This window comes from Ascidiella aspersa, chromosome 1, assembly GCF_963924565.1.
Source record: "Ascidiella aspersa chromosome 1, kaAscAspe10.2, whole genome shotgun sequence".
Classification (NCBI taxonomy): domain Eukaryota; kingdom Metazoa; phylum Chordata; class Ascidiacea; order Phlebobranchia; family Ascidiidae; genus Ascidiella; species Ascidiella aspersa.
This window is the reverse complement of record NC_139447.1, coordinates 38,024,547-38,046,137: the sequence shown is the minus strand read 5'-3', so window position 1 is coordinate 38,046,137 and position 21,591 is coordinate 38,024,547. Positions and strand designations below refer to the sequence as shown.

Genomic DNA, 21,591 nt, shown 5'->3' with positions numbered 1-21,591 from the left:
TACAAACATATACAATACGATGTTTTTACCGGCAATCGGCGTTTGCATTGCATGTTTGACCCCCAGATTCGATGCACCCAGCCCCACAACTTCTCGTTCTGGTCCGATAGCCCGTTCCACATGACTGCGAGCAGGAACCCCAACGTCCCCAAGGATTTCCTAAAAAAAAACAAGTCACTGAACGTTTTTATAAGAAATGGCGGTTGATAGTCTGCGCCACTATAACGTTTTTTGATATTAATACGCTACAGCAAATTATCTGAAAAATATATTGAATTACGTACGACATATTACCGCCAAATCACCCAAAATACGTCGATTTAGGTGAAAAAGCTACTTGAGTACTTGGGTAGGGTAAATAACTATTTAAGTCCATATTAATTGTTTGGTTTATACAAAATAAACAATTTTTTTAGTTTATAAAAAATAAATTTCCTTTATAAGTACCATCAATCGAACATTATATCTAAAGTTGTATTTTGCGACTTAAGTAGATTTTAAACTCCGGTCTCCAATTCTTTCCTAAGGTAGAATTATTGGTATACAAAGTTTTGTCAAAAAAAATTAAACTCAGGTCCTGGATTGGGATTTCAGCTTAATAGAAGCACAATTCACGCTTTTAACAAGTTTACACAGACCTCCACCACACGGTGCCCCATTACATGATCTTGATCCAGTTCTTGGGCCGCTGCAGCTCCCACTTAAACAAGTTCTACTCCTCGTTTGAGTTCCACTTCGGTCACAAGCAGCTTTGCAAGTTGTCCACCTGCTCCATCTTCCCCACGCTAACAAGATAAAAATGGGTTGAAGTATAATCCCAATATCACACCAGTGGCCTGCTTACACGTAAAAACAAAATTAGCGTTTCGAAAAACATTTAAGTTTTTAGAGAGCAAGGATTGAAGGTTTTTGTTAGACGTAGGAGGTATGTATATAGCCACATATAGCTTGCATTTTTACCGTTTCAAATATCTCCTTCTTCAATGAAATGTTATAATGATGTCAAAGTAGAACAAGAGATATTCGAAACGTTAAAAATGTTACCTAATTCTATATGGTTTTTGATACTCTTATTGATTAAGTTATTTATGTTGACGAGGAACCGTCTACATTTCATACGACACTCAGAAAGATTAACTAGTGCTTTTTGGCTTTCTGATTTCCCTGTTGTCAACAATATTACAAAAAAATATTTAGCAAATTTTGCTAAAAACTGAATATTATGGCTCATGGAACGCTTTAAGCCTTCCATTTAAATCGTAAAAACAAACCAAGTTCAAATTACACATCAAATTGATATGAACTCAATTTTGATTTGAACTAATATACTGATGATGTCATAGAAGTAAAACATATTTATTGTTTAATATCAAATCAAATTTATTTTGTTGTTTTTAAGTTTTTTACTTAGTTTGATCTTGTTGTAATTTAAGGCTGGTTTTATTTATATCTCGGATGTCTTCAGCCAGTAATTCAAAAAACAAGAACAGTTATCAAGAACTAAAATATTAAAGCCGCAACTATATTTAAATAGTGGGATAGTACTAAATGTATTTACATATTTCAAGTAAGACGTTCCTTCGTTACATGAATACACACAGTTTATCAAACCTTCAATGCCACAAGTTAGCCACTTACTTGGGCATTGTGGTCCCCTACAACTCTTGGTCCCTGCTGTTGACCCACTACAAGATCCTTGGGCACATGTTCTGCTTCTTCTTTGGGTTCCTTGCTGTCCACAGAGTGCCGGACATGTAGACCATTTGGACCATTCCCCCCATTCTGCACATCAAAGAAGAGTAATTTTTCGAAAAAAAAAAGTCTACCAGAAGCCTATACGGTACCTAAACACTCGTTGTGATGTTGGATTTTTAAACTAGAGACACGAGAGAGATGATCTAGATGTGGGATTGTTAAACCGGGGCCCGTGGTCTACATCTTTGGAGGTCCATAGCTAATTATATGGGCCGAAAATTTATTTTCGGGACATATCTTGTTTTTGCCGTTATTATATGGGCCGAAAATTTATTTTCGGGACATATCTTGTTTTTGCCGTTATTCTTTTTTGGTTTCCTATGGTTTCCTATGGTTTCCTATGGTTTCCTATGGTTTCCTATGGTTTCCTATGGTTTCCTATGGTATGTTTCAGACCGACTTTTGTCCGAAGCTTTATAGAAAAAGTAGACATCGTAGAACCTTCAAATTTTCAGACATGGCGTAGAGTGGTATGTAGGTGCTTTGTAAAAGTTTATGAGGCTGCACCCCCAAGGGCCTTTGCTTAGGGGGTAAAAACCTGAAATATTGCGTTTTAGCACTTTCTAGCTAACGACTGCCATCTAGCAGCAGAAAAACTTTCATACAGAATTCGTTCATATTCGCTTGCTTTGTCCAGCTTGTGAAGTGACGAAGCGTCTCACCGCCTGCTGCGCTTTATTGTCCCGCGCGTGAGACTTTCATTGTGCGAAGTTGCACGTCCAACTGGGCTCGTGCGACTTGCATTTTAAAACGAGGCTTCTCTTTAGTAAAATTACTTAATGCTGTTAAGAAACAACTTATTTTACCGCCGCAAATTTAAATGCGAAATCTGGTCCAACATATCAACACCAGGCCTACACAACTTAAAATTGTGTGTTGATATGTTGGATTGGAGTAACATACTATACAGTTGCAAATAGCAAATATTCTCCAAATACGATTTTTTCAAATATTCTTCAAATCGCATTTCATCGTATTGTCGCGGTAATACAAAAAGAGGAAAGACCGTGAATAAAGTTTCACCCACCGTACAATTAACGCAGGGAAGCATTTCGAGTAGGGATGTTCAAAGCAGAATATCAGCGACTCATTTATAATGCTTGCTTTTAATGCGGCGTTATTTTTTTGGGGGGCGACCAATTACTTTGCGATAAGCTTCGCCTAATAATCAAGTGTCAATAGGGTGTATTTACCGCCGCAAGTTTAAATGCGAAATCTTAAGGCAGTCTACGCCTCTCTGTTAGCACCTGTCGTGCATCTTGCTCCAACCAGCATACTACCAACATCAGGCCTAAACATCTAGCAAAACTTTCGATTTAATAGTTTGCGTATTAGGCACATAATAGTGTGTTTCATATTGTTTGAAACTACAGATTTAAAGTCTGTTTTAACAGTGATTGCTCCGACCAAGCCATGGTAAAAATTTACCGAGTAAAAGTTTGCAAAAGTATTGCAAACCATAGGCGTTAAACCATTTTAAGTCTTTAGGAGAATGATAATATTTGCTTTTCAAACACGTAAGCTGGCCAAAATGTAATAAAATGGCCATACGCATTATCTACGTAAATTCCATTTATCAAATATATGTTTCGATCATTCCCCAAATACTACGCCATATTTGAACCCCTTTCGCATCAAAGGCTTAAGTGGGGAATGTTTCGGCCCATATTTGTTTTTGCTTGCAGAAACAAGTTAAGGAAAATGAAAAACAAAATATATAATATAAAATACACAATACAAAATATTAAAAAATAAAAAGTATTAAATAAAAAAAAAAAATGAAAATAAAATAAAACATAAAAAATGAAAAATTAAAAATCAAAAAATTAAAAATCAAAACAAAAATCAAAAAAAACTAAATAAAAAAAATAAATAATAAAAATAAAAACATTAAAAAATAAAAATATTGAAAAATAAAAATAAATAATTAAGTCAATCGAAAATATTAAAAAAAAAATTGAAAAAAAAAAAAAAAAAAAAATAAAAAAAAAATAACACTAAACCTTGAAAGTATACCCCCTGACAAAATAAACAACAACCGCACCCCCGTCTAGTTCTTTTTTGGTTTTCTATGGTTTCCTATGGTTTCCTATGGTTTCCTATGGTTTCCTATGGTATGTTTCAGACCGATTTTTGTCCGAAGCTTTATAGAAAAAGTAGACATCGTAGAACCTTCAAATTTTCAGACATGGCGTAGAGTGGTATGTAGGTGCTTTGTAAAAGTTTATGAGGCTGCACCCCCAGGGGCCTTTGCTTGGGGGGTAAAAACCTGAAATTTTGCGTTTTAGCACTTTGTAGCTAACAACTGCCATCTAGCAGCAGAAAAACTTTCATACAGAATTCGTTCATATTCGCTTGCTTTGTCCAGCTTGTGAAGTGACGAAGCGACTTACCGCCTGCTGGGCTTTATTGTCCCGCGCGTGAGCTTTTCATTGAGCGAAGTGGCACTTCCTAAACTGGGCTCGTGCGACTTGCATTTTAAAACGAGGCTTCTCTTTAGTAAAATTACTTGATGCTCTTAAGAAACAACTTATTTTACCGCCGCAAATTTAAATGCGAAATCTGGTGGCAACTCTAATCCAACATATCAAAACCAGGCCTACACAACTTAAAATTGTGTGTTGATATGTTGGATTGGAGTAACATACTATACAGGTGCAAATAGCAAATATTCTCCAAATACGATTTTTCCAATATTCTCCAAATCGTATTTCATCGTATTGTCGCGGTAATACACAAAGAGGTAAGGCCGTGAATAAAGTTTCACCCACCGTACAATTAACGGAGGGAAGCATTGCGAGTAGAGATGTTCAAAGCAGAATATCGGCGACTCATTTATAATGCTTGCTTTCAATGCGGCGTTAGTTTTTTTACGGGCGACCAACTACTTCACGATAATCTTCGCTTAATAATTAAGTGTCAATAGGGTGTATTTACCGCCGCAAGTTTAAATGCGAAATCTTAAGGCAGTCTACGCCTCTTTGTTAGCACCTGTCGTGCATCTTGCTCCAACCAGCATACTACCAACATCAGGCCTAAACATCTAGCAAAACTTTCGATTTAATAGTTTGCGTATTGAGAACATAATAGTGTGTTTCATATTGTTTAAAACTACAGATTTAAAGCCTGTTTTAACAGTGATTGCTCGGCCCAAGCCATGGTAAAAAATTACCGAGTAAAAGTTTGCAAAAGTATAGCAAACCATAGGCGTTAAACCATTTTTAGTCTTTAAGAGAATAATAATATTTGCTTTTCAAACACGTAAGCTGGTCAAAATTTAATAAAATGACCATACGCATTATCTACGTAAATTCTAATTATCAAATATATGTTTCGATCATTCCCCAAATTCTAAGCCATATTTGAACCCCTTTCGCATCAAAGGCATATTTTAAGTGGGGAAGTTTTCGGCCCATATCTGTTTTTGCTTGCAGAAACAAGTTAAGGAAAATAAAAAACAAAATATATAATATAAAGTACACAATACAAAATATTAAACAAAAAAAATAAATAAAATAAAGTAAAAATTGAAAATAAACACTAAGCCCTGAAAATATACCCCCTGACAAAATATACAACAACCGCACCCCCGTCTAGTTAAAACCTTAGTTTTATTTTTAAATGTCATGCCGACCCTTATCTACGCGATAAAAATAATTAGGGACTCTATTGCGAAAAGTAAAAAAAACAAACAATACAGACTTCCTCTTAATTTTATTTTTAATATGAAAGAATTTAAAGCTTGCAAATATAAACTCGACGCATAAATAAAACTTCGAGCGGTCATCTTTATTTACTTTTGTATGGGCTTGAATATCATTTACGTGTAACTTTAGCCCCTCAGCAATTATCTTCAGATTTATTCCACACGTTTAAAATGTTACCTACTTCTATGTGGGCTTGAATATTCCTGCCTCGACTAAAAAATTCTTAGTTTGTTGAACAAACGAGCTATACCACTTACTAGGACATGTTGGCCCTCTGCAACTCTTAGATCCGGTCGTAGATCCAACACAAGAACCTTGATCACACTTCCTTGTTCTTCTCTGAGTTCCAGTTTGTCCACAACGAGCTGGACATGGAGTCCATGTTGTCCATTTTCCCCACTCTGCGTAGAAAGAAGTAAATATTAAGGGTCTATTTAAAGCCCATATAGGAAGCTAAAATTTTGAACATGTCGAATATATCTTTATTCATTTTTAAATAGTGAGAATGCCATTTCTTTACTTCTATACGGCCATTGACATTTTTACTACCTATAACTAACACCTCCAGCAATTATGCTCCAAAGGACCGCTTTTTAACAAATACAGGTTTTCAGCCATTTCACCTCACTGTAGCAAATATGCCTACTTACAATTTGACTAATCTCACTTACTAGGACATATGGGACCTTGGCAACTCTTTGAACCAGTTGTTAAACCGGAACAGGAACCTCTTGTGCATTTTCTCGTTCTTCTTTGAGTTCCTCTCTGACCACATTTTGCCGAACATGAAGTCCATTGGGTCCATTTTCCCCACAGGGGTGTCACTGTATAAGGTTGGACTTAATTATATGGGCCGAAAATTTATTTTCGGGACATATCTTGTTTTTGCCGTTTTTATATGGGCCGAAAATTTATTTTCGGGACATATCTTGTTTTTGCCGTTATTATATGGGCCAAAATTTATTTTCGGGACATATCTTGTTTTTGCCGTTATTATATGGGCCGAAAATTTATTTTCGGGACATATCTTGTTTTTGCCGTTATTATATGGGCCGAAAATTTATTTTCGGGACATATCTTGTTTTTGCCGTTATTATATGGGCCGAAAATTTATTTTCGGGACATATCTTGTTTTTGCCGTTATTATATGGGCCGAAAATTTATTTTCGGGACATATCTTGTTTTTGCCGCTATTTATATGGGCCGAAAATTTATTTTCGGGACATATCTTGTTTTTGCCGTTATTATATGTGCCGAAAATTTATTTTCGGGACATATCTTGTTTTTGCCGTTATTATATGGGCCGAAAATTTATTTTCGGGACATATCTTGTTTTTGCCGCTATTCTTTTTTGGTTTCCTGTGGTATGTTTCAGACCGATTTTTGTCCGAAGCTTTATAGAAAAAGTATACATCGTAGAACCTTCAAAATTTCAGACATGGCGTAGAGTGGTATGTAGGTGCTTTGTAGAAGTTTATGAGGCTGCACCCCCAGGGGCCTTTGCTTGGGGGGCAAAAACCTGAAATATTGCGTTTTAGCTCTTTCTAGCTAACGACTGCCATCTAGCAACAGAAAAACTTTCATACAGAATTCGTTCACATTCGCTTGCTTTGTCCAGCTTGTGAAGTGACGAAGCGACTCACCGCCTGCTGTGGTTTATTGTCCCGCGCGTGAGACTTTCATTGTGTGAAGTGGCACGTCCAACACTGGGCTCGTGCGACTTGCATTTTAAAACGAGGCTTCTCTTTAGTAAAATTACTTAATGCTGTTAAGAAACAACTTATTTTACCGCCGCAAATTTAAATGCGAAATCTGGTGGCGACTCTAATCCAACATATCAACACTAGGCCTACACAACTTAAAATTGTGTGTTGATATGTTGGATTGGAGTAACATACTATACAGGTGCAAATAGCAAATATTCTCCAAATCGTATTTCATCGTATTGTCGCGGTAATACACAAAGAGGTAAAGCCGTGAAAAAAGTTTCACCCACCGTACAATTAACGGAGGGAAGCATTGCGAGTAGAGATGTTCAAAGCAGAATATCGGCGACTCATTTATAATGCTTGCTTTCAATGCGGCGTTAGTTTTTTTTTCGGGCGACCAATTACTTCGCGATAATCTTCGCCTAATAATTAAGTGTCAATAGGGTGTATTTACCGCCGCAAGTTTAAATGCGAAATCTTAAGGCAGTCTACGCCTCTCTGTTAGCACCTGTCGTGCATCTTCTCCAGCCAGCATACTACCAACATCAGGCCTAAACATCTAGCAAAACTTTCGATTTAATAGTTTGCGTATTGAGAACATAATAGTGTTTTTCATATTGTTTAAAACTACATATTTAAAGCCTGTTTTAACAGTGATTGCTCGGACCAAGCCATGGCATAAAATTACCGAAAAAAAGTTTGCAAAAGTATAGCAAACCATAGACGTTAAACCATTTTTAGTCTTTAAGAGAATAATAATATTTGCTTTTCAAACACGTAAGCTGGTCAAAATGTAATAAAATGGCCATACGCATTATCTACGTAATTTCTATTTATCAAATATATGTTTCGCTCATTCCCCAAATTCTACGCCATATTTGAACCCCTTTCACATCAAAGGCATATTTTAAGTGGGGAAGTTTTCGGCCCATATCTGTTTTTGCTTGCAGAAACAAGTTAAGGAAAATGAAAAACAAAATATATAATACAAAGTACACAATACAAAATATTAAAAAAAAATTAAAATAAAGTAAAAATTGAAAATAAACACTAAGCCCTGAAAATATACCCCCTGACAAAATATACAACAACCGCACCCCCGTCTAGTTCTTTTTTGGTTTCCTATGGTTTCCTATGGTATGTTTCAGACCGACTTTTGTCCGAAGCTTTATAGAAAAAGTAGACATCGTAGAACCTTCAAATTTTCAGACATGGCGTAGAGTGGTATGTAGGTGCTTTGTAAAAGTTTATGAGGCTGCACCCCCAGGGGCCTTTGCTTGGGGGGTAAAAACCTGAAATATTGCGTTTTAGCACTTTCTAGCTAACGACTGCCATCTAGCAGCAGAAAAACTTTCATACAGAATTCGTTCATATTCGCTTACTTTGTCCAGCTTGTGAAGTGACGAAGCGACTCACCGCCTGCTGCGCTTTATTGTCCCGCGCGTGAGACTTTCATTGTGCGAAGTTGCACGTCCAACTGGGCTCGTGCGACTTGCATTTTAAAACGAGGCTTCTCTTTAGTAAAATTACTTAATGCTGTTAAGAAACAACTTATTTTACCGCCGCAAATTTAAATGCGAAATCTGGTCCAACATATCAACACCAGGCCTACACAACTTAAAATTGTGTGTTGATATGTTGGATTGGAGTAACATACTATACAGGTGCAAATAGCAAATATTCTCCAAATACGATTTTTTCAAATATTCTCCGAATCGTATTTCATCGTATTGTCGCGGTAATACAAAAAGAGATAAGGCCGTGAATAAAGTTTCACCCACCGTACAATTAACGCAGGGATGCATTTCGAGTAGGATTGTTCAAATCAGAATATCAGCGACTCATTTATAATGCTTGCTTTTAATGCGGCGTTATTTATTTTGGGGGCGACCAATTACTTCGCGATAATCTTTGCCTAATAATTAAGTGTCAATAGGGTGTATTTACCGCCGCAAGTTTAAATGCGAAATCTTAAGGCAGTCTACGCCTCTCTGTTAGCACCTGTCGTGCATCTTGCTTCAACCAGCATACTACCAACATCAGGCCTAAACAACTAGCAAAACTTTTGATTTAATAGTTTGCGTATTAGGCGCATAATAGTGTGTTTCATATTGTTTGAAACTACAGATTTAAAGTCTGTTTTAACAGTGATTGCTCGGACCAAGCCATGGTAAAAATTTACCGAGTAAAAGTTTGCAAAAGTATAGCAAACCATAGGCGTTAAACCATTTTAAGTCTTTAGGAGAATGATAATATTTGCTTTTCAAACACGTAAGCTGGCCAAAATGTAATAAAATGGCCATACGCATTATCTACGTAAATTCCATTTATCAAATATATGTTTCGATCATTCCCCAAATACTACGCCATATTTGAACCCCTTTCGCATCAAAGTGGGGAAGTTTTCGGCCCATATCTGTTTTTGCTTGCAGAAACAAGTTAAGGAAAATGAAAAACAAAATACAAAATATTAAAAAATAAAAAGTATAAAATAAAAAATTAAAATTAAAAAATGAATGTGAAAAAAATAAGAATTGAAAAAAAAAAAATAAAAAAAAAAAATAAGTTTAAAAAAAAAATTAAAACAAAATAAAAAGAAACACTAAGCCCCGAAAATATACCCCCTGACAAAATATGCAACAACCGCACCCCCGTCTAGTTCTTTTTTGGTTTCCTATGGTTTCCTATGGTATGTATCAGACCGAGTTTTGTCCGAAGCTTTATAGAAAAAGTAGACATCGTAGAACCTTCAAATTTTCAGACATGGCGTAGAGTGGTATGTAGGTGCTTTGTAAAATTTTATGAGGCTGCACTCCCAGGGGCCTTTGCTTGGGTGGTAAAAACCTGAAATATTGCGTTTTAGCACTTTGTAGCTAACGACAGCCATCTAGCAGCAGAAAAACTTTCATACAGAATTCGTTCATATTCGCTTGCTTTGTCCAGCTTGTGAAGTAACGAAGCGACTTACCGCCTGCTGGGCTTTATTGTCCCGCGCGTGAGACTTTCATTGTGCGAAGTGGCCCGTCCTAAACTGGGCTCGTGCGACTTGCATTTTAAAACGAGGCTTCTCTTTAGTAAAATTACTTAATGCTGTTAAGAAACAACTTATTTTACCGCCGCAAATTTAAATGCAAAATCTGGTGGCAACTCTAATCCAACATATCAACACCAGGCCTACACAACTTAAAATTGTGTGTTGATATGTTGGATTGGAGTAACATACTATACAGTAGAGATGTTCAAAGCATAATATCGGCGACTCATTTATAATGCTTGCTTTCAATGCGACGTTAGTTTTTTTTCGGGCGACCAATTACTTCGCGATAATCTTCGCCTAATAATTAAGTGTCAATAGGGTGTATTTACCGCCGCAAGTTTAAATGCGAAATCTTAAGGCAATCTACGCCTCTCTGTTGGCACCTGTCGTGCATCTTGCTCCAACCAGCATACTACCAATATCAGGCCTTAACATCTAGCAAAACTTTCAATTTAATAGTTTGCGTATTGAGAACTTAATAGTGTTTTTCATATTGTTTAAAACTACAGATTTAAAGCCTGTTTTAACAGTGATTGCTCGGCCCAAGCCATAGTAAAAAAATACGGAGTAAAAGTTTGCAAAAGTATAGCAAACCATAGGCGTTAAACCATTTTTTGTCTTTAAGAGAATGATAATATTTGATTTTCAAACACGTAATCTGGTCAAAATGTAATGAAATGACCATACGCATTATCTATGTAAATTCTATTTATCAAATATATGTTGCGATCATTCCCCAAAATCTACGCCATATTTGAACCCCTTTCGCATCAAAGGCATAAGTTAAGTGGGGAAGTTTTCGGCCCATATCTGTTTTTGCTTGCAGAAACAAGTTGAGGAAAATGAAAAACAAAATATATAATATAAAGTACACAATACAAAATATTAAAAAAAAAATAAAAAAAATAAAAAAAATAAAAAAAATAAAATAAAGTAAAAATTGAAAATAAACACTAAGCCCTGAAAATATACCCCCTGACAAAATATACAACAACCGCACCCCCGTCTAGTTTACTGTTGTTTTTTTCATTAAATTTTACCGATGAATGCTGTATATACCGAGTTTTAAGTAATCACGTTAAACTTATGGAGTTGATGTTGTTTGTCGCCTAAAGCGACCGAAAGTTTAAGTTGTTGTAGAACTTTCTATTTTCTTCCACATCTTGAGTAACTAAGATAAGGTACTCAAATGAAATAAGTCAAGTCAGGTAATTCTGCCAATAATAACCAAGCCGGGTTATCCAAATTTGTCAAGATATTTGCTGAAAATGTCTTAAGTTAAGATATTTGCTTGTCTTGGTCATCCATTAAGAATGAACTGAAATACGTAAGTCAAATCCTTAGACAACCGCGACTAGTCCCTACTTCATTCTTAATGGATGATCAAGACAAGTCACCCAAATAAAGTACCGTAAGTCAAGATATTTTGCTGGAAATACGCAACTCCAATCCCTAAATAACGCAGTGACTTTAGTCATTACATTACGATGTCACTTAAGTCGTCATGGTTGAACAAGATAAGTCATTCAATAGACATAAGTTAATTCAAGTTATTTTTACTTCAAATAAGTTGCTTGAAAAATTTACTTTAGCGAGCTCTTGAGTCTTTGTGACACTCTTACTTACCTCCACACGTTGGCCCTATGCAAATGTTATATCCGGTCGTGGATCCAACACAAGAACCTTGATCACACTTCCTTGTTCTTCTCTGAGTTCCAGTTTGTCCACAACGAGCTGGGCATGAAGTCCATGTTGTCCATTTTCCCCATTCTGCGTAAAAAGTGAAGATTGAATATGAGGGTAGATTTAGGTTATGTTATGAAGTTCGTGATTTAGGTAAATTCCGGCAACAAACCATAAACACAAATATTGAAGCGTTTAACATAAATATTAGTCAGAGCAGATGTTTAATACATTTATTTTCTACAGGAATTTTTAACATCAACCATACAAGGTGGTGCTTCCATGGCGCTTAACAAGATCAGGTATTTTAATAAAGAAGTATTGCAATACGAGGATTCTAGACCAAATGACGGCATTAATATGCACAAACAAGCGGAACAGGTAAAATTGAAAGTGCAAATAATTATTTGGTATTAGTCTATTAGGCGGCTATTTGGTGTTTCATTTTCTTTTGCCTTTCACAGCAGAAAGCTCTACAATAGATAGCAAAATGTGAAAGTAGTTCACAGATTAATTTGATATAGAATAGGTACCGATGCCACTCTAGTATCGGATGAGTACCGGTTAGGGTTCTTTCTTTTTCCCGGATTACTCCAGGGAAACGGGATTGAAAAATGAAGCTTCCGGGAATCTCGACGAAAAAATTATTTATAAAATTACGTGACGTTTGAAATGTTTTTATTTTAGCTCCAAACATTTAATTAACCTCTTATGTTCTGTAGTATTGCTTCTGGAATCTTACAAGACTTTCTCGTATTAAAGTCACGACCCTTATTTGTTTTTATTTAACAAGAAAGCGAATGCATGACGCATTTTTTTTGTTAGAATAATTTTAATGAAGTTCTTCCGCGGGTAAGCGCAAATAAAGCAACTCAGGCAACGACGTAAACAGGGTTGGTACTATTTTTTTCTTTATATTAGTCAAAAACTACAATAGTTTTTAAGTTTTGTTATGTTGCCGAATACCCGGGATTATAAAAAAAATGTCCCGGGGTTCGGGATTGTTAATTCGCGGGAAATCCCGGAGAGAAACCCTAGTACCGATATTGTCCCTTGGCGTCGGGTATCGGATACGAGCGAATATTATCGTATTCAGGAAAGTAACAACGGTTGAAAGATATTGAACAGGCTGTTTAGAAAAAATAACCTAAAAAATGAACATACTTGGTTGGCATGTTGGCCCGGTGCAACTTTCCGACGCCATTTTTGGTCCAGAACAGGTGAATCCCTCCTTGCAACTTTTCATTCTCTGTCTTGTTCCAGTTCTTCCACACTGAGCGCTACAACTGCTCCAAGGTCCCCAGGTTCCCCAAGCCTCTGTTGGGTTGTTGTGACCATCATCTAGTATTTAAAAGTATGTGTTTATTGAGGAAATTTAGTAAACTGGTTATAGTTGTCAAACTTTTCTAAATACCTTGCTAATTTAACAGCAACTGCAATATATTCTTACAGTAGATTTAATACTGTCTATTTTAAACTTTTTCCATTTGGCGTTTTTCCAAAAACATGTCTATAGAGTATTCTTTGAAAAGTTTGTAAAACATTTTAAAAAGCAATTATAAGATTTGGGAAACCGAGTAAATGTAATGCAGAGCGACATACGATCGAACAACGTCACCTTACAGCTGTTAACAACATCACCTTGGCAAAGGTTTCCTGTACAAGCCGCACTTTCTTGGAAAGCATTCCCACATCCAGCTCTCTTATTGCAAGTTCTGTACCTCTGCCTGGATCCACTCCCGCACTTTTCACTACATTCAGACCAATCGTCCCACCTGGACCACTTCGCAACTGTTGGGGACGATAAAAGTAAGTTTGAAATTTCATAACAAGCAGGATTACTATTTTTTTAGGAAGCACCCTGCTCTGTGACGACGTAGTGTTTTGTTACCACTTGCAATGTTTTAGTGCAGCCTAATTCTTCGAGCAAAATTCTTGAACTTGACAAATTTCGGATGCCTAAGGTTTGCATTACAGGTTATAATTGGATTATTTATGCATAATGTTGTAGCATCACAAGCAATAATTAATGTATAACCACATGTAATGGAATATTTATTGTACATTGCGTAATTTCAGATGTGTTGCTGTTTTCGTTTGCATGACAAAAAGGCAACAGTATCAAGATAAGTAGTTGAAAAACATTGTTGGAAATAAAATTAATACAAACAAAGCGTACAACTGAAATAAGCACATTTGTATTTTCGCAGACACTCCACTAAAAATAATCACACATCTTAGAAATTAGCACGAAATGGCAACCCTGTATTTAAGCAAGAACTAATAGTAAAATCGTTGTGACTATTGTAAAGCTAAATACATTTTACAATAATGTCACTCTTGTCAAAACCACAAATATACTGTATTATGCATTACCAATTTCTCGATAGGAAGATTATTAAAGTAAAGAACCGAGGTTTTGGGTTAAAATAACAGATAATAATAGACTTTATTACATAATGTTTTACTTACCGCAAACCGTACATTGGCTGCTACACACACCGCAGTGCTTTGGGCATATCGTTAGCACGACTGAACAGAAGCTAACGGCCACATTGGAACACGAGGCGTAAAGATCGACGCAAGTGTTCGGCCCACATTCGTCACTGGCGCATCTGAAGTAAGCAGTAAGATATTATTACATAAACCAGGTGGGCAACCTTTTCTAGTCGCGGACCAAAACTGAATGTAGAGAGGTCTGTGCGGGCTTCTAAATTTCAGCTGTGTATACTTTACGAATCCTAGTATAACAATGTCAACGACTGCTAATCAGGGATAAAATGATGTTATTTTGCAATTGAAAAGTGTTCTAACTATATGTTACACTTGATGCTGGAACAAGTTTGCAACGCGCAAAAAAGGTTGCTAGTTGAAGCGCAAAGTTGTTTTTTGTAGTTAAAGTCCCTGAAATATATGAGGAATGGCCTCATGCCCAGTTTGTAAACTAGGTCACAGGCCAGATGATTTGCGTTGGCGAGTCGGACCTGGCCCGCGGGCCGTTGGTTGCCAATCTCTGACATAAATTCATCAAAAACATGTTCATTGATAGTAGAATGCATTATTTATTTTTGGGTGTTGGTTTCGCATATTAAACAGGCTGTAAATCGAAGCCCATTCAACTAACTATTTTTCAACGTTTTGACCTGAAATCGTAAAATTAAATAGTACTCAATGATTAAAGCCCACACCAGTTTTAAATGTTGGTCTTCAACCCCCACCAGCAACTTACTTGCAGTCTTGCAGAGCGGGGCATTGCCTTGCTTGAGTTTGCTTTCCTTTGCGTCTTGTTTGAATCCCGGTTCCACAAGTTTGACTGCAAGTGTTCCACTGACTCCACATTTCAACAACTAAATACAAGGACAGTACAGAAAATTGTAAATATACTTTTTGTTTTAATGGGTGAAATAACGAAACTGGATATATATACCAATTAATTATATGGTTTAAGAATGATTGTTAAAGCGAAAAATGTCGAGTAAGTTATCATCATCTTAATAAAGGCGTTTCGATACGCACTCGCATCATTATCAGTTAATGTAAACGTTACTGTAATGCATACCAATCTACTTAGGACAGGTACACTATGCACGGATCTGTGCTGACGCTTGATAATCAAAATGAATGTCAAAGCCTTATAGGTCGAGTATATCGATAGCATCTTGATTAAGACGTTTCGTTACGAACTTGTATCACCATCAGTTAATGTGAATGAAATCTATTCGAAGTTCACTTTATAAAAGGCGGGACGTTATTCTTATTATTCGAATTAGCAATCTTCCGCAGCGCATAAATAAGCACCTTGATGTGTTGAACAAATACAACGGTGTTAATACGATGTAACGTTCAAACTGGGTTGCTCTTTTTGCTGTTAGTTACTTGTTTTTTTTACTATACGGCGTATATGGACGTAAGCCAGCCTATAATAGCCAACCGAGCTATGTTAACATTACCTTATTTTGGTACAAATTTTGTCCCAGTTGAAAAAGCCCTGGCTTGAGTGTGTATTTACCTTTATCGTCGCACAATTAAACTCTTCTTTTGAAAAGTTATGTAAAATTTAAATATACAACAATAACACTTATATAATTAAATTCTTATACATGCTAATGTCTTATGTTTGTTCGCTTACAAAATGTGAGTTAAATGAATTGTCGCCAAAGCTTCGCTGATATGTATACGCTGCCTTCCCTCATACCGGCTTTAATGAATAAAACTAGTACATGCACCCCCCAGGTCCCGAGTCCGATTCCGCAGCCCTGCAGGGAATTAATGAAAATACTAGTTCGAGCTTACGAACCTGCGCGAATTACACACTATATGTCCCTTCTGAGCCTGCATAGCTCAGTTGGTAGAGCGACGGTCCCGGCTTGACCGGAGGTCGTGAGTTCGAACCTCACTGCGGGCTAGTTGTTTTTCTAGTCTGTCCTGCTTCATCATTGATCGACAGATTCGGTTAGAGTCTGCGATGGCTTTCGGTGTACTAATGATATGTAAGCCGTAGTCGTTGGTCAAAAAGCAGCTTCGAAGGGCTAGATCTCAGTTGTAAGCACACATGTATGTGTGTACATATCTTTCATTGTATATGTACCACGGGTTCTTAAACTATTTAACCGCGGACCAATAAATTTTTTTTGACTTCGCGTAGACCACGGTAGGCTAAAAAAATTCATAAATGACGTCATGTAGTGAAGTCACGACACAAATAGACTTCATAAATCTGCTGATTTCGATCCAAAAATGTGAAAGTGGAATGAAGTCTTAATACTCCGTTTTTTTCTTAAATAAACTGTTTTCTATGACAAAATGATTACTTCTTAAGTATGGACTAATATTTGAAGTAGGCCTTTATGGACCCAATAAAACTTGGGTTCATGGACCCCAGTTAAGAACCCCTGAAATATACAGAATGTGTATTTACCTTTATCTTGGCAGAATCCGCAGGACTTTGGACACCATATTCTTAGTACTGCTTCGTTTGAAGTCTCTTTACAAGCTCTTGCAAGAACAACATAACCGCATACAGTCTTGTAACTGGGGTCGTCTTTGCACTCTAAAAATAAAATAAACAAAAATATATTACTTATCTTTTGGAAACAGGTTCCTTTTAAAAAGGCTATTGCGGGAATCTGTTAGCCTAATCATAATTGTAGTGCAAGCAAGGCAAGGCTAGAAAACGTAGTTAGCGGTCAGGCTACCTTGCTTGCACTGCAATTTTGATAAAGCCAACTAGTTTCGATAATAGCCTTTCCGAAGACACCCGGCATATTATTATGAATATGGCGTATATGTTGGTCAGTACTACTGAAGCAGGGCTGATCACAGTGCACATTCATGTAAGTTCTATGGGTTGGATACTTTTAAGATTTAGGTTTTTAACTTTTCTGCCAAAAGTAACATAGAAGTTTTAGTACATGAAAGTAACTAGGTTTGAGTTATTTTCATACTGGTGTTAGTGCTGTGCATAGCCGAATGTGAATCGTGACCATTTAGATTTTAAAATCTTAGATAAAGTTAACTTATACGTCTTAAATATAAATATAAGATATAAATATATAAAGTGACTTGTTCCTCCCCAACATTTCTATGTTATTAGGATAATGATATTTATACTTTAAATTAATTATTTTAGTGCACAAAAACGTAATGTGCTAAAGGCAGTCAACAGAATAAATTTAAGCCAATGTTTCGCTAAGGATAGGTTACACAGCTTGAGATTATTATTAGATTTGCGGCTTCTCGAAAAGTTTGCAAGCATGGTGAAACAGCGAAAGCAGCGGCACGAAAAGCAGTCACGTTTTTGCGCAAGTAAAGTTTTTTCTTACCTTGCAACTTCACATCTTTGACAAGCATCATCGTGACTGTAAAGAATATCAGCGATTTGACACAGGGGACTAGGGATAATGCCATTATGCACCTAAACCAGTGTTCAAGCGTAATATGTAATATGTTTACAATACTATTAATACAGTCAAATTCCACCTAAACCGTTGTCTAAACGTAAATAATATGCTTACAATGCTGTTTAAGCACTAGCTTGGGCAAAACTTTTATTTTCTGATGTGTTTCAAGTCATTTTCAATTGACTCAGTTGAAATCAAGTATTATTGCGAAAAACAGCGCTGTCCAAATTACAAATTTAAAAGTAGTTAAATAAGGAATAACAATATAGACAGTGTGGTAATGTCACGCCAAAATCGGTCTGGCCGGATCGATTTTGGCGTTGGAACAGCCGCTAAAAAGGTCTGGCTAGGGTTAGGCCGAACCAGTTTTGGCCTAGCCGGAACTGTTTTAGCGGCTGTTCCAACGCCAAAATTGATTCGACCGGATCAGTTTTGGCCCCGGACCAAATTTCGCGTTACAGTAATTATCGACGAAGAAAGTTATAAGCCTTCTAGGCACTTTAAATTCGAATAATATTTCGTGCCAGCAATTTTCGAGCACTCAAAAGTGTAACTAAACAGTAAGATAAACAGTAAGACAAGGTTAGTATATATGCCATAGGCCAACGGTTCTTAACCTGGTAGGCGCACCCCACTAGGGGTCGCCAAGCAATTCTTAGGGGGGCGCGAGCTCTAAGTCAATATTTAAATTTTTTGCAATATTTTTAATGGTTTCGTTTGGGTTGTACTCCACTCCTACAGCGCTGTAGGATACAAACTCTGTGTCACTTCGCGCGAATCTGTTTTTTTCTACTTTTCTTAAAAGGAATAGCATTTTTTGGCTTAAGTCAAAGGATAAGTAAAAACTAAGGTCATTTAATATCATGTAAGAAGTAAGGTTATTTAACTCACATTTGCTGACTTATTTGAACCGGAAACCTTTTTTATGGATGCCTTCTAATTATTTATCCTTTGACTTAAGCCATGCTTTCCAGCTTATACCGTGGGCAAAACATAAAAAAAAAACAATTATTCATAATCAGGATTGTTGCTAAACCGTCCGTAGAACATTTTGTGTTTAAGCTGCTCAATATACGTTTGCAAATTAACTCTATAGTTCACTGTATGTTACTGACTGAAAAACTTCGTTGTAAACTACTCGTTCCAATTTATGACTTGTTGCCATTAAATCTGCTAGCTAACACATTGCAAACTTTAGCATAAACAGCTCTTTGCTGCGATTTTTTTTCTTTTAAAGCCTACTTCGAAACTGGGCACGTGAAGTCTGAATGCAAATCAAGAAACGTCTTGTTATCTTGGCGCATTTTCGGCTGAAATTTCCACGATTAGTAGATTCTGCGAAGAGCTTAATGCGTTGAAGCAAGTTCCAGTTACACAAGAAACACCCATAAGGGCGACATTTCAAGTCGGTTGTTTTCTGTATGTACGTGACATATAAACGTCATACTTCGAGTAAGGCAAGATGTCGCCCCAATCTCTTTGCAATTGCAAACAAAATTTTGTTTCTTATACTTCTCTAAAAATAGATATTCTAAATAAATACTTAATACAATATTGTTCAATATTTTTAAGGTAAAAATAAACAAATTTACTTGCTTAAAACTAGTACCTCTAGAATTCGTTCACTCCTTGCTAGTAAATATTTTGGCCTCATCACCTTATACCTCAAATAGGGCGAACTACAACTTTTTTTCGTTTTTTTAGCAAAATGTCCAGATATGCCCTCTAATTTATCTTGAAAAATCGACTCTATTTCTCAGTAATAGTAAACATTATTTTTTTTTATCTTATGTGTACCTAATTATAAGTCAATTTATTTCAGAAGTGTTCAGATGGTTAGGTATTAACTTACGAAAAGTAAAAAAAAAAAAAACAATGTAATAATTGTCTGACTTTCATTTCTACAGTTATTAGCATAACTATGCATTTTATGATGGAAACAGTTGGTAAACTAAACCAGTTTATTGGTGAAAAATGCCGGATAATAAAATGAAAGATCGTGCCAAATTATGGAAACCACGCCAAAACGTTCAATTAACATTTATCACGCGCGCAATTCCACTTAATTGCAGGGGCAAAATTTCGATTTTACCATCACGTTGTTGATCTGCATAACCTCATTATGTGCCTGAATTTATTTGCCATTCATGGCTGTCCATTGCGTGTAATTAAAAGTGTTTCTCTGATATCTGTGCTATGCAAATAATAAAGCAAGTAGCTAACTTTTGCAAATAATAAAGCAAGTGACGATCCAAGTCCAAGTCCAATCATCAAATAATAAAGCAAGTAGCTAACCTGTGTTTCAAACGAGTAATTTTAAAATGATCCAAGTCCAATCAAGTCTCAGTCAAGTCATTAATATAGAGCAAGTCAACTTTAACCAATTTCTTTAAACTAAAAATTAAACGTTAAACTATTAAAATCAGTAAACTTGTCCGATAATCAGCAATAACTTAAAAAAAAATACCAAACTCTAATATACAGCAGGCTAATTGTTTCACGTGCAAAAACTGAGAAAAATAAACTTATTTTAATGTAAAATATTAAAACAAACACTTGACTTCAACCCGAGTCAAAAAGGTGGCATTAGAACAGCATAACAACAACGTTTTTTTATTTTTTCACCAAAACGAAGCCATTTTTGGCTGTTTTATTTGTCACGCGTGTACAATATGGGGGAGCTAAGGTCATGGTTGCTTCATAATTGTTTTATTGTATCCATTACGCAACAGCAAACGTTTTATTAATTATGCGTCTGCTTTTCCCATGATGTAACCTTTTAAACAAAAGTTAGAATCTAAAATTATATTCAAATTTGGAAGTTACTTCATCAGACAAAGTAACGCACGCTGACAAAATAGCGGTGTTAAAACAGAACAAAAGGTTTGAATGGGCGCTGGTGATCTAATTCTTACTCAGTGTCGTTATTTCTATGATATTTTCACTTTCAAGTTGCAGATGTCAAAACTAGTGCTGAACACGATGACGTGACTGAATATATGATCGTGACCAAATGTTTCACCAATCAGCTATGAGCTATGGTTTCCAGGGAATCGAGGTTCGAAACTGCGACAGAAAATAAGTTGTACACATTCGGACTTTACGATTTGAATGGTCTCACGTTTGTTTCTAAAATATGCATTCACACAACCCAAATTATTATTTATGCAAATTAAAGGTAAAGTTTTGGTTTAGGTTGCTTTTTCCCAAAAAGTAAAAACACAAGTTCACATAGTCAATCCAATATTTGTAAAATGTTTAAAAAGATTAAGAGCTAATTTATTTAATATAAATCGTGACCATTATTTAAGATTAAATCGCAAAACAATGCTTTAAATTTATTTAAATTGCTGTTTTTCATAATCTGACAAACGACTTCTGTTTGCCATGAACACGAATCAATGTTTGCACGATAAATATACAAATGGAACAATAAAATTAGAATATAAACACATTTTTGGCACAAACGATTTGCATCTTTTGACGTATAGCCAGTCTATTATACAATCATCTGCATGCTAGAACGGTTGAAGTTACATAGTTTTTACTTTTTGTGGATAGAATGGTAATCGCCAATCTCATTTAGAGACGCTTTTGGAAACGCCACGTTGTTGTTGCCCGAAAAGTTGTTCAGTTCCCTCATTTCGTCGATTCTTCGCATGAGCTTCTTACGAAGTTTCTGCATGCGATTGTACATCAGCACAGTTGCTATCAACGAACAAACTGAAAACGATAAAAGTCGATATTTATCTTAACTCCGAACTTTTTTACCTTGTTTAGCATTTTGTGTGTAAAGTAGG

General features: G+C 36.1%; 1 non-coding gene across 1 annotated transcript; it reads left to right on the top strand.

Annotated features, from left to right (window-relative positions):
• The first annotated feature begins 16,221 nt into the window (after nt 1-16,221).
• On the top strand, nt 16,222-16,296 carry Trnaa-ggc (transfer RNA alanine (anticodon GGC)). The gene has a single exon. It is a non-coding gene; the product is annotated as a tRNA-Ala (tRNA).
• Nucleotides 16,297-21,591: the final 5,295 nt, after the last annotated feature.